Here is an 11,272-nt window from a genome sequence, read left to right on the forward strand (position 1 = left end):
GGCCTTTCACGAATGGGGAGTATGGCCTCTCTGGGCTTATTCACGGGCTGACTCCAACTGATGGGAGGGCAGTAACCTTGAATAAACATGGGAGGCCATGAGCGGGAGTCAAATTGAAATGCGTGGATTATTATTATTATTAATGATTCCCAAGAAGATTTCAAGCTCGCATCAGCCTGGCTCAACCACCCTCTCATCTCTTAGTCAGAAGGTTGTGGGTTCAAGCCCCACGTCATAATCTCGAACTCAAAGTTCATGCTGACACTCCATTGCAGTGCTGGGGAGCGCTGTACTTGTCAGCGCTACCATCCTTCGGATATTAAACCAAGGTCCTTTCTGCCTGTTCAGGCGGATGTTAAAGATCTACGGGAAAGAGTTTCTGCCAACAATAAAACTGGTCATTCACATCATACTCCCACCATTCAGAAATGGAAGTGGGGGGGGGGTCTTATTTCAAATTGGATTTTTTAAACAGAATATGTGAAGGAATCCTGCAATTTTGACTCCAGAAATAATCCTGAGTCAAAGAGGTTCTTAATTGAATTTATGGGTTGGATCCACCACTTCCTCAGGTTCTGAATGCGATCTTGACCAGAGCTGACACCAGTAAAGTGGTTGCGGTGCAGAGTGAATGAATGGCTGTCTCTATAAACAGTTCAAGATTAGCATTGTGCTTTAATAAAACAGGATTTCATTATACAGGAGATGTTCCATTCAATTACGGGAGTTAAGGGAGTTAAATCCACCAGTTACCAAAACTGCAACATACAGATCACTGCAGTTTATTGTAATAGTGCTTTGTACTGTGCACTGTGATGCACTTTGATAAGTTCACCCGACGTGAAAGGCATTGTATAAAATATAAGGACTAGTTATTATAATAAAACTAGCTATTCTTTATTTCCTTGTGAATACTGAGAAATCCTAATAGAAACAAACAATCAAGTAATTGAGTTAAAGGCTGGCCACGATCTTCCCTCTCTCACTAAGAAATCAGACACTTGCTACTTTGCCCAAGTGATAGGTAGCAGATAATGGCTTTTACTCTAACGCTATACAATAATAATCCTTGCATTTGGGATTGCACCTTTCCCGTCCGTGGCCATCTGAAAGTGCTTCACAGGATTAACTGCAAAGTGCAGTGACTATTTGTATTTAGCTTTATTGGGAGAAAAACTGTGATAGCCTGACTCAATCCGGTTCCTGAATTATTGGTAGGAAGGTTAACTAGGGAGGCAAGGATGAGGTAACGGATATATGGAGCCTCGTGAGAATGGGGTGCTGGGTGTTCACAGCCTGTGGAGGATGATGATAGTGGTAATAATAATTATAATGATGAAGCCCTGAATTTGGTATATTGCTTTCACATCAAGAAGATGTCACCAAGTGCTTCATGGGAGTACTTACTGTAACATGTAGAAACAGTGTGGTAGTCAATTTGCTGCTACACAGTTAGTACACAGCAAATCACAGCACAGCAATGTCCTACAAACAGCCATGAAGTGAATGGGCAATTTTATTTGGGGGATTGTTGGTCAGAACAATGGGAGAGAGAAACACTCTTCTATTTTTGAATAGTGTCAAGGATCTTTACCCTACGCCCAAACAAGCAGACAGGGCCTCGGTTTAACGTCTCATCTGGAGAAAGGCACTTCCGACAATGCAACTCAATCTCCAAGTCCCCACCAGAGAGGCATTCAAAGATCATAAAAGAGGTTCAGGTGAAGAAGCCCGTTTCATAAATAAGTCCAATTGGTCCATTTTGGGATCTGTACAATTCATCGTGTTAATTTCTATAACTAGTTTAACTCCCAATTTCATAATATTAGTAATATTCCTTACATTTGATTCAGCACCTTATCACATCATTGAGATGTCTCAAAGCGCTGCACATATTATACTGTAAAGTGAATTGACTGTATATTTTGTGGGTGAAGCGCGCCAATTGCACACAGCAGCGTCCCACAAACAGTTGTGGATTGAGTGACCACATTATTACTATTATTCTTTTTTTGAGTGATTCTTACCCCACAAAGCGATCCGTCAGTCGACTAACAACCAGGTTGCTATTTACTGCTGGGTAAACAGAGACATGAGGAACAAGAAAATTTGCCTAAGGTCTTGCCCCACCCGAGATTCAAATCCGGGTCCTCTCGCTTGCGAGGTGACTGCTCTAACCACTGAGCTACAGGACTCATGTGATGTGCTGACACACGCTGGGATGCATTTTTGTCTGCTTACCTCACCCAGGTTGTTATTGGCAAGGCTCGGTGGTGGCTTCCAGCTGACTATTTGGCCTCAAGACACTGAGGGAAGTGGGATATTGTGACCAATCCTGCCATATGCCTCCAGCCCTCTCAACACAGAAACTCTCAAGTGCATCCCTGTGTGAGATCGATTGGGATCTTTAAAAAAGATGGATAGATAGTTGTGGAGTCCTGTAGCTCAATGGTTAGAGCACTCGCCTCGCAAGTGAGAGGACCCGGGTTCGATTCCCAGGCAGGGCGAAACCTTAGGCAAGTTTCCTTACTCTACACACACACACACACACACATATACACACCTCAGTTTGTCTAGCGGTAAGTAGGAACACGGTTGACAGTGGAATGGCGGATCGTTTACGGATGAAATTATCCCTTCAAAAAATAAAAATCTGGCCACTCAATCCATGACTGTTTGTGGAACACTGCTGTGCGCAATTGGCTGCCACATTTTCCCACAAAATACTAAGTAAATCCATTTTACAGTACATTCTGTGAAGTGCTTTGAGACGCGTCATCGACATGATAAAGCGCTAAATTGAATGCGAGGATTATTGTTATTATTTATCACTGAACTTGGATGGATGGAAATTACAGTGTGGAGAAAAGGCAGGGATTGGAATTAAAAGATCTGCCATGATTTAATAAACTGGCAGAGCAGGCTTGATGGGCTGCATGTCTCCTCCTCTTACTGTGCACCAATTACAATAACAACAACAACAATCTGCATTTATATAATCCTTTCTTATTAGTAAATCAGCATTGAACCTGGGACCAAATTGATCTGTACGGTCACTGAATAATCGTAGAAGCCATGATACAATTCAATACAATGCAAAATTCCATTTGTATAGCACCTTTCACGTTGGGAGGACGTCCCAAGGCGCTAGACAGTTAGGGATTTGGGCCCAAACTGGGGGCCGGGATCAGGCAGGGTGGAGGGCAGGGAGGGTGGCTAAAGCCTCAGTTAAAAAGGAGAGTTTTGAGATTCACCGTGAAGGAGGCAAGATAATAAAATACCTAACAACAACCACGTTTAATACAGTGCCTATAACGTTGAAATAAGTCAAAGTGCTTTACAGAGGATTTCCTCTAAAGTGGAAAGGCTGTGTACAAGGTGACTGTGATAAAATGCCTCTTGAGAGCATGAGTTCATTTATGGTGAGGTGTCCTGTGGACCTGTGGTGACCAGTATTGTGGTGGACTGAGGATTTCTGGCACGGATTAGTTGGCTCCCTGTACATGCTTGCTCAGGAAGCTGACACTCGGTGCAGGATGCTGGAAGTGATGTCAGCGGTGACCTGATGATCCCAGAAGCAGAACCTTTAGCCAATTTTTTCCCGCAGACAACAACAACAACATATTTTGTGTCAGGAGAATGTCCCAAAGCACTGGAGAGTCAAGGGTTTGCCAAGATGTGGGCTGGAGTCAAGAAGGACGGAGGGAATGGGTGGTTGGGGCTGGGAAGATGACCAAAGGTGTGGTCAAAGAAGGTCTTGAGACTTGCTTTGAAAGATGTAAGGAGGAGCGAGGCAGAGGGGCTCCGGGATGGAGTTCCAAAGGGTGCGGCACAAAGGCTAAAGGCCAGATCTCCTCTGGTGCAGCGGATAGAGAGCATGTTGGGATGAAGATTGATAGGATTTAGGTCACGGAGGATGGAGCAGAACCGTGGAGGGATTTAAACATGAAGACAAGGATTTTAAACTTGATCCTCTGAGGGATGGGCAACTAAAGAAGCTGCAGGTATAGGTGACTGCAGCAGCTAATTTGTTCAGAGTAATGTCCCACAAACAGTCATTTGGTGAATGATGGATTTTATCCAGGGAAGTGCTGGCCAGCATACCAGGAGAAACTCCCATTTCTTTTTGATGGTATCTTTAACAACCACCTGAACAGGCAGACTGTGCCTCCTTCAACACTTCACTGCAGTATCAGACTAGACTGTGAGCTTCCGACATTGGACTTGAACCCACAGCCTTCTGCCTCAGAATGGAAAGTGCTAGTGACTGAGAAGAAAATAATATTTTGCTAGGAGTTTCACTGAGAGCTGAGGGGATATTCTGCTCTTTTTGACTTGGACTAATTATTATTTCTATTCAGCGGCATTATCCCTCTGAACTTACAAATGATTTTAAATCACATTTGACATTTAAAGATGTAAAATGAAAAGAAAATCTTTACATTTGTAATAACGTTTATGGTCAAAATAGGAAATTTCATCAAGCAATAGAGAAAAGAGAACATAGCTGAGCTCCATCAGTGAAGGCTCTGATTGCATCACCGAATAATAATCCTTCCATTTGATATAGCTCCTATATTGTCAAAAAAATACTATGTAGTGACTGTGCATTTGGTGGACATTACAGCAGCCAATTTGTAAACACCAAAGTCCTACAAATAGCCTTGAAGTGAATGATTGATTGAATATTCACCAAGAGAAACTCCTATCTAACAATAAAAAATAATAATAAATTGGTCACTCAATCCACCCTGTTTGTGGGACACTGCTGTGAGCAATTGGTTGCCAGATTTTGCCCACAAAATATAGTCAATTCACTTTACAGTATATTCTGCGAAGCCCCTTGAGATGTCTTGAAAACGTGATTAAGGCGCTATATCAAATGCAAGAATTATTATTATTATCTCTTTTCTAATAGCCTCATGGCATCTTTCACATCCACCTGAGTAGCCACAGACAAGGCCTCAGTTTAACACTTCATCTGAAGGCAGCACCTATGCCAATACAGCACTCTGAGCATCAGCCTGGACAGTGCCATGACATGGGAGCTTTGGACCCAGAGGTGTGAGCACAATTGAGTGATTCAAGGAAAAAGCTGAAGTTATTAGCAAAATGCATTGCCTCTTACAGTAACCATAAGCCCTGTTCCTCTGGAAAGTTGATAGTTCCACATGAACTGGACATTTGATGGTGAGCACCACACCGTGTGCCTCCGTGTGTATGGAGTCCTGTAGCTCAGTGGTTAGAGCACTCGCTTTGCAAGTGAGAGACCTGAGTTCAATTCCAGGCAGAGGGCGAAACCTTGGGCAAGTTTCCTCACTCCACACAGAGCCTAATAATAATCCTCCAAAACTAAAAAAAATAATAAATTGGTCATTTTCAATCTACGACTGTTTGTGGGACATTGCTGTGCGCAATTGGCTGCCGCGTTCGCCCACAAATATACAGTCCATTCACTTTACAGTATATTCTGTGAAGCGCTTTGGGACGTCCTCCCGACGTGAAAAGCGCTATATCAAATGCAAAGATTATTATTATTAAATGACAGTCACTCTACTTGGCAATAATTACTGCAAAGGCACCATAAATTATTTCTTCAAAAGCTAAAAGAATGAAACTGCTGCCTCACCAACACTGACTCCAGTGTCAGTTTAATGTCACATTCCTTAGTATTCTGACAGCACTATATACCAATGGTGATGAGGATCATGGTATTTAATATGTTACTCAGATGGTACTGGCCTGTGACTGAAGCAGTAAAGTAAAATGTCTAGTGTATATCCAGCCGAGGAGCTTGTAATGGGACTGAAGTCCTGCAAACTTTATCCTGTATCTCATAGGTTGCTTGTGGATGCTTAAAGACACAAATATAACAGAGCTCCCATTTGATCCAACGCCTCTGAATGTCAAATTGTTTCAAAACAATTCACAAGTAAGTGCTATCAAGTGTAGAGTTTTCTCGATTTCAAGGTCCTCACATTCGTATTCAGATCCCTTCAAGCCTTGGCACCACCCTACCTCTCAAACCTCCTTACTCCCCAATCCACTACCCGTTGCCTCCGCTCGACTATCTCCAGCCTCCTGCTTATCCTTCATGCCCTCCGTTCCACCATCAATGGTCGTGCTTTCAGCCAATACCCCCCGAAACTCTGGAACACTCTCCTTCAATCCACTCCGCCTTGCACCCTCCTTCCCCATCTACAGTCGTGCCTGAAGTCCAGCCCCTTGGGACTGCCTCCTGACATGAAAGGCACTATACAAATATAATTTGTTGTTCTTGTTGCTCTTCGACCATGCTTACGGTCACCTCACCCCCTCCCTGGGGCTTGGCCTCGTGCTCCGCCACTCTCAAGCGCTCAGAGACCCTGCCTTGTATGAGGAGAATGCTTATAAATGCAAGTTGTTGTTGTGACTGGGTATTTCTAGGTGAAAGCAGCAGCCAATTTACAAACAGCAAGGTCCCACAAACAGGCATGAATGAGTGGAATGACTTATTTATTTGGTTGATTGTTGGGAGAAAAGCCCTTCTCTTATCCTAAAGGGTCACGGGATAGGGGTGGGGTAGAGTCAGGGATAAGGGACGTTTAACATCGACCTGAACAGGAGTCAAGACCTCAGTTATCCGAAGGACGTCACCTCGTCCAATGGAGGGCGGCAGTGTCAGGGCGCAGTGATCTCACAGTCCCTCTGCTCACTACCACATTCCCTCCTCCCACCACCACAGTTCAGGATCAGACTCGCGCTGTCAGGAAGATGAAATGAACAGCACACCCCTCCCACTCCAGCCTCGCACAAACACAGCCCGTTTCAGCTGCCACTGTCCGACATACTGTGAGATCATAAACCCAACCCTTCAGCAATTACAATTGACAGAATATCCTAATCCACACACATCCCCAGTGCACTGCTCTCCCCTCTCCTCCCGCCACAGCTTCAGTTCCTTTGTCAGCTGCGGGGGGTCTGACTGGAGCCGTCTGTGCTGCTGGACTGAGGCATCGGTCTGTATCGGATACAAACTGTAAAATAGCTTCTCAAGAGGCAAGAGGACAGACACTTACCGTGGTTTAAGTCTTTGTTGTCATGTACAAAAGACCTGGGAATCCCACGTGAGAAGAGATATTAACTGAGTGTAAACTCGGTTGAGTAGCAGCACAGGAAGAGTCTCTGTTCACATTCTTTAGCTTTGTACGGCGTCCACATCAGCCATTATATATACGGGAAATCTTAAATCCAGGCATCCTTGTCAAGTGGTCTGAAAGGAAGGTCGGGGAGGTGTGGGGGGGCTTTGGGGAGGTGTGGGGGCTTTGGGGGTGTGGGGGGGCTTTGGGAGGAGTAAGGTGGGGGGGGGCTTTGGGGAGGTGTGGGGGGGCTTTGGGGAGGAGTAAGGTGGGGGGGGACTTTGGGGAGGTGTGGGGGGGGGCTTTGGGGAGGTGTGGGGGGGCTTTGGGAGGTGGGGGGGGCTTTGGGGAGGAGTAGGGTGGGGGGGGCTTTGGGGAGGTGTGGGGGGGGGGGGGCTTTGGGGAGGTGTGGGGGGGCTTTGGGAGGTGTGGGGGGCTTTGGGAGGAGTAGGGGGGGGGGCTTTGGGGAGGAGTAGGGTGGGGGGGGCACAGTTCTTGCTCTTCTTTCTCTCAGCCTCTCCTTCCCACCGATCAGCAGAAGCCGCTGCTGTCAAGCCCTCTGCACTGAGCAGAGCTGAGGCACAGCCAATGGGAGAGCTGTGATCTCCTCCACAATCCTCAAGGGCGCTTCAATCCTGCAGTCATGAATATTTATCAGAGGGCTGCCTCGAGTTTCAGGCTGAGCTGAGCTCCAGCAATGAAAGTGGCAGCCGAGCTTTCTTTCTCATGGTCTCTGACTGTGTGCGGGAGAGGACCCTCCGGCCCAGCCTGGCCTGGCTCTCACCCCGCAGGAAAGCCCAAGAGAGGACCCTCCGGCCCAGCCTGGCCTGGCTCTCACCCCGCAGGAAAGCCCAAGAGAGGACCCTCCGGCCCAGCCTGGCCTGGCTCTCACCCCGCAGGAAAGCCCAAGAAAAAGTGGGTGAGAGTTGAAGTGTTAATGGCTGCGACTGCAGATCCGTGAGGTGATCTCATTAGCCTCTGGTCGCCAGGATACAGCCAGCGAGGTCTGTAATAACAGCACGAGCAGCAGCGTGGGGGGAGGAGGGGAGTGACGCCACTCAGACTTGTCCTAACATTAACACAGCTCCTTCTTTATTAAAAGCTTGTGGAGACTGGCCCACAGCTTCAGGAACCCATCTCAGGGATGGGGGCCGCTGGGGAGGGGGGAGAGGGGTGAGAAGGGGACACCCAGAAGCTAAATTATGCATCTTTATGCCACTTTATCACATCAAACATCTCAAGCGCTTCACAGGGATTTACTGTCAAATTTAGTGACTGGACAAATTTCTAGGCAAGTCTGGCACTCAGCAAAGTGCCATAAACAGCTGTGAGGTGAATGGTCAATTGATAGGGATGATTGTTTCCGAGGACACCAGGAGAAACTCCCTTCACTTATCCAACATGGTCACGGGACTTTAATATAATCCTTGCATTTGATATAGCGCAGTAAATGATCACTTGAACAACCTTCTGGACCTTAGTTTCACATCCAAACAATGGATGAGACATTAAACCTATTATTTTCCTCTGTCGTTCTATCATTCCATAACTAGGTTGAACAGTATCAGGTTTTGTTTCTAAAAAGTAATTTTATTTATTAAAAAATGCTTCGGGCTAAAACGACATTACAGGAGAATGTACGTCTTATTACTATCTGAACACAAGACTTGTTGCATTGAGTTGCTCTCGCAGGATTTCAAGGTTGTAATGTACCTGTGTTCCATTCTTTTCCTCCTCAATTTTTGGCTTTCACAAATCACAACTTCTCTCCCTCGCCAAGCTTCAACAACAACAACTTGCACTTATATAGTGCCTCCACGCAGGGTAACATCTCAGAGCGCTTTACACACTCCTTATCCCCTTCCACACCTTCCCCATCTCCCAGCACATTAACTTGTGAGCCTGGTTCAGTTAGTACCGCTCTTGCCTTTGAGTCAGAAGGTTGTCGGTTCAAGTCCCACATGAGGACTTTGAACTCACATAGTCCAGGATGAGACTCCAATGCAGTACTGGGGGTGTATTTCATTGTTGGAGGTGCCAACCTTACCAAGCCTGTTCAGGTGAACATCAACAATACTGTGGCACTGTTCAAAAAGAGAAGGGAGTACTCTTTCTTGGGTCTTGGCCAACAATCTGTCAAATAAAATTAATCATTCACTTCATGGCTGTTTGTGGGACATTGCTGGGTGCTAATGGGCTGCCGCATTCACCTATAAACACTTGACTTGAAAGGCTCTATCAAATGTAAGGATTATTTTTAGGATTATTAATATCCCCGACCTAACCATCAAATCTCTCATGCTCTGTGCCTTTCCCTATATTTGCATCCTCCTCCAACTGTATTCTTCCCCATATTCTACCCTCTGCTGCTCCAACTCTGATCTACTGCTCATTTCTCAAAACAACAAAAACAGAATTACATTTATAGAGTGCCTTTCACGTCAGGAGGATGTCCAAAGTGCTGAACAGTCAGGAGTCGGGGCCCAAGCATGGGGGAGAGGTGGTGTAGGGGTGAGGGAAGGCAGAGAGGTGGGAGGGAAACCAAAGGCACAGTCCCTCTGTCCCACCATTTGTGGCCAAGCCACCATCCACTAGGCTCCCACTCTCTGGAGCTCAATAATCATAATCCTTGTATTTGATATAGCGCTTTTCATGTCTTCTAGACGTCTCAAAGCGCTTCACACAATAGACTGCAAGTGAATTGACTGTATATTTGTAGGCATAACGTGGCAGCTAATTGTGCAAAGCAGTGTCCCACAAACAGTCGTGGATTGAAATGATCAATTTGTTATCGATTTTTTTTCGTGAGGGATTATTATCATGCGTGTGGAGTAAGGAAACTTGCCCTGCCTGGGAATCGAACTAGGTCTCTCGCTTGCGCGGCGAGCGCTCTAACCACTGAGCTACAGAACTCCACTCCCTAAATCCCTTCACCTGGTACCTTCTCTTTCTACCCTCTGAAACATATGGCCTTGCTTCTCAATAACCAACCATTTGTATTGAAAAAGCTTACCTGATTTTAGCCTTCTTGCGTCTTGCAATTTCTTCCGTTTTTGACACACACTAGTGGATCCTCCTTCGAGTGGGAGGTAACCCTGCGATTGGAATCCTCTTCCATTTCAGTGCAGATTTCAGCCCTGGATAGGTTGCATTCTTACTGTATGAGCAATTTGTCAGGACACTCCTAGTTCATTACAGTCCTTCAAGTTTGATGTCAACACCTTCAGTACATTCTCACTGATCTTGTTCTTCCTGACATTGTATTCAATAGGCTCTGGGATGCTGTGAAACTGGGTGATATGGGACAAAAGTTGGTCCTCTCGACAATTGTGGCTGACAATCTTCTGGAAAAACTGATTATTCACTTCAAGGCTGCTTGAGGTTCCTTGTTGTGCCCCACCCACCTACAAAGACAAGTCGACCATGATTCCACTTGACTATAATTCTTGATGAAGCAATTTTATTATTCTCTTGAGTTGGCTGATCTCAGCCAGAATGACAATAAGGTGCATTGCAATTAACCCGAGCACCCTTGGGCTAGGGAGGGAATAAGTTTGTTAAGTTAAGATGTTTCCTAGCATGCTCACTTGAAAGATATTCCTGTCATGATCGGTAACCCTTACTGGACAGTGCGTGTGCTCGATGATGTTGGCATCAAGCTATGTTGGGATATCCATGGTCCTGCCAATGGGAATCGGGGGTCGGGCCTTCAGCCTCTCTGCCCCCACCCTCTAGAACTCCATTCCACATTCCCTTTGCTTCACTGCCTCCCTTGCTTCCCTCCTTCAGGACACTTCTCAAAACCCAAGACCATGCCTTCGGCCACCCTCCTACCCTCTCTGCTCTCCACCCTCCCTGATCTCTACTACCCAAATAGAAATAGACAGAGGTCTATTTCTCTTTAAAAGATCCCTATTAATTCCAGCTCCACAGCTTTTGGGGGTAGAGCATTCTACACTTTCACAACCCTCTATATGAAGAAATACTTCCTGACCTTAGTTTTAACTTTCTTGGTTCTTATTTTATTTTAATACAAATTATTTTCACATGTAAAAATGCTGCTTTGTGTTTGCTCATACATAGGAATGTTACTGCTGAGGAATTCCATTTCAGGCACCCAGTGTCAAAATTGAGCACGTCCAGATCAGAGTTGG

At 45.7% G+C, this 11,272-nt stretch overlaps 1 protein-coding gene across 1 annotated transcript in view; it reads right to left on the bottom strand.

Annotated features, from left to right (window-relative positions):
* arhgef10la (Rho guanine nucleotide exchange factor (GEF) 10-like a) overlaps nt 1-7,279 on the bottom strand; it is a 73,966-nt gene extending 66,687 nt beyond the window's left edge. The window contains exon 1 of the mRNA XM_042343619.1: nt 7,059-7,279. The gene's annotated coding sequence lies outside the window, so the exon portion shown is untranslated. The remainder of the gene's footprint in view (nt 1-7,058) is intronic.
* Between the last annotated feature and the right edge of the window lie 3,993 nt (nt 7,280-11,272).

Source organism: Callorhinchus milii, unplaced genomic scaffold (assembly GCF_018977255.1).
Source record: "Callorhinchus milii isolate IMCB2004 unplaced genomic scaffold, IMCB_Cmil_1.0 Scaffold24, whole genome shotgun sequence".
NCBI lineage: Eukaryota > Metazoa > Chordata > Chondrichthyes > Chimaeriformes > Callorhinchidae > Callorhinchus > Callorhinchus milii.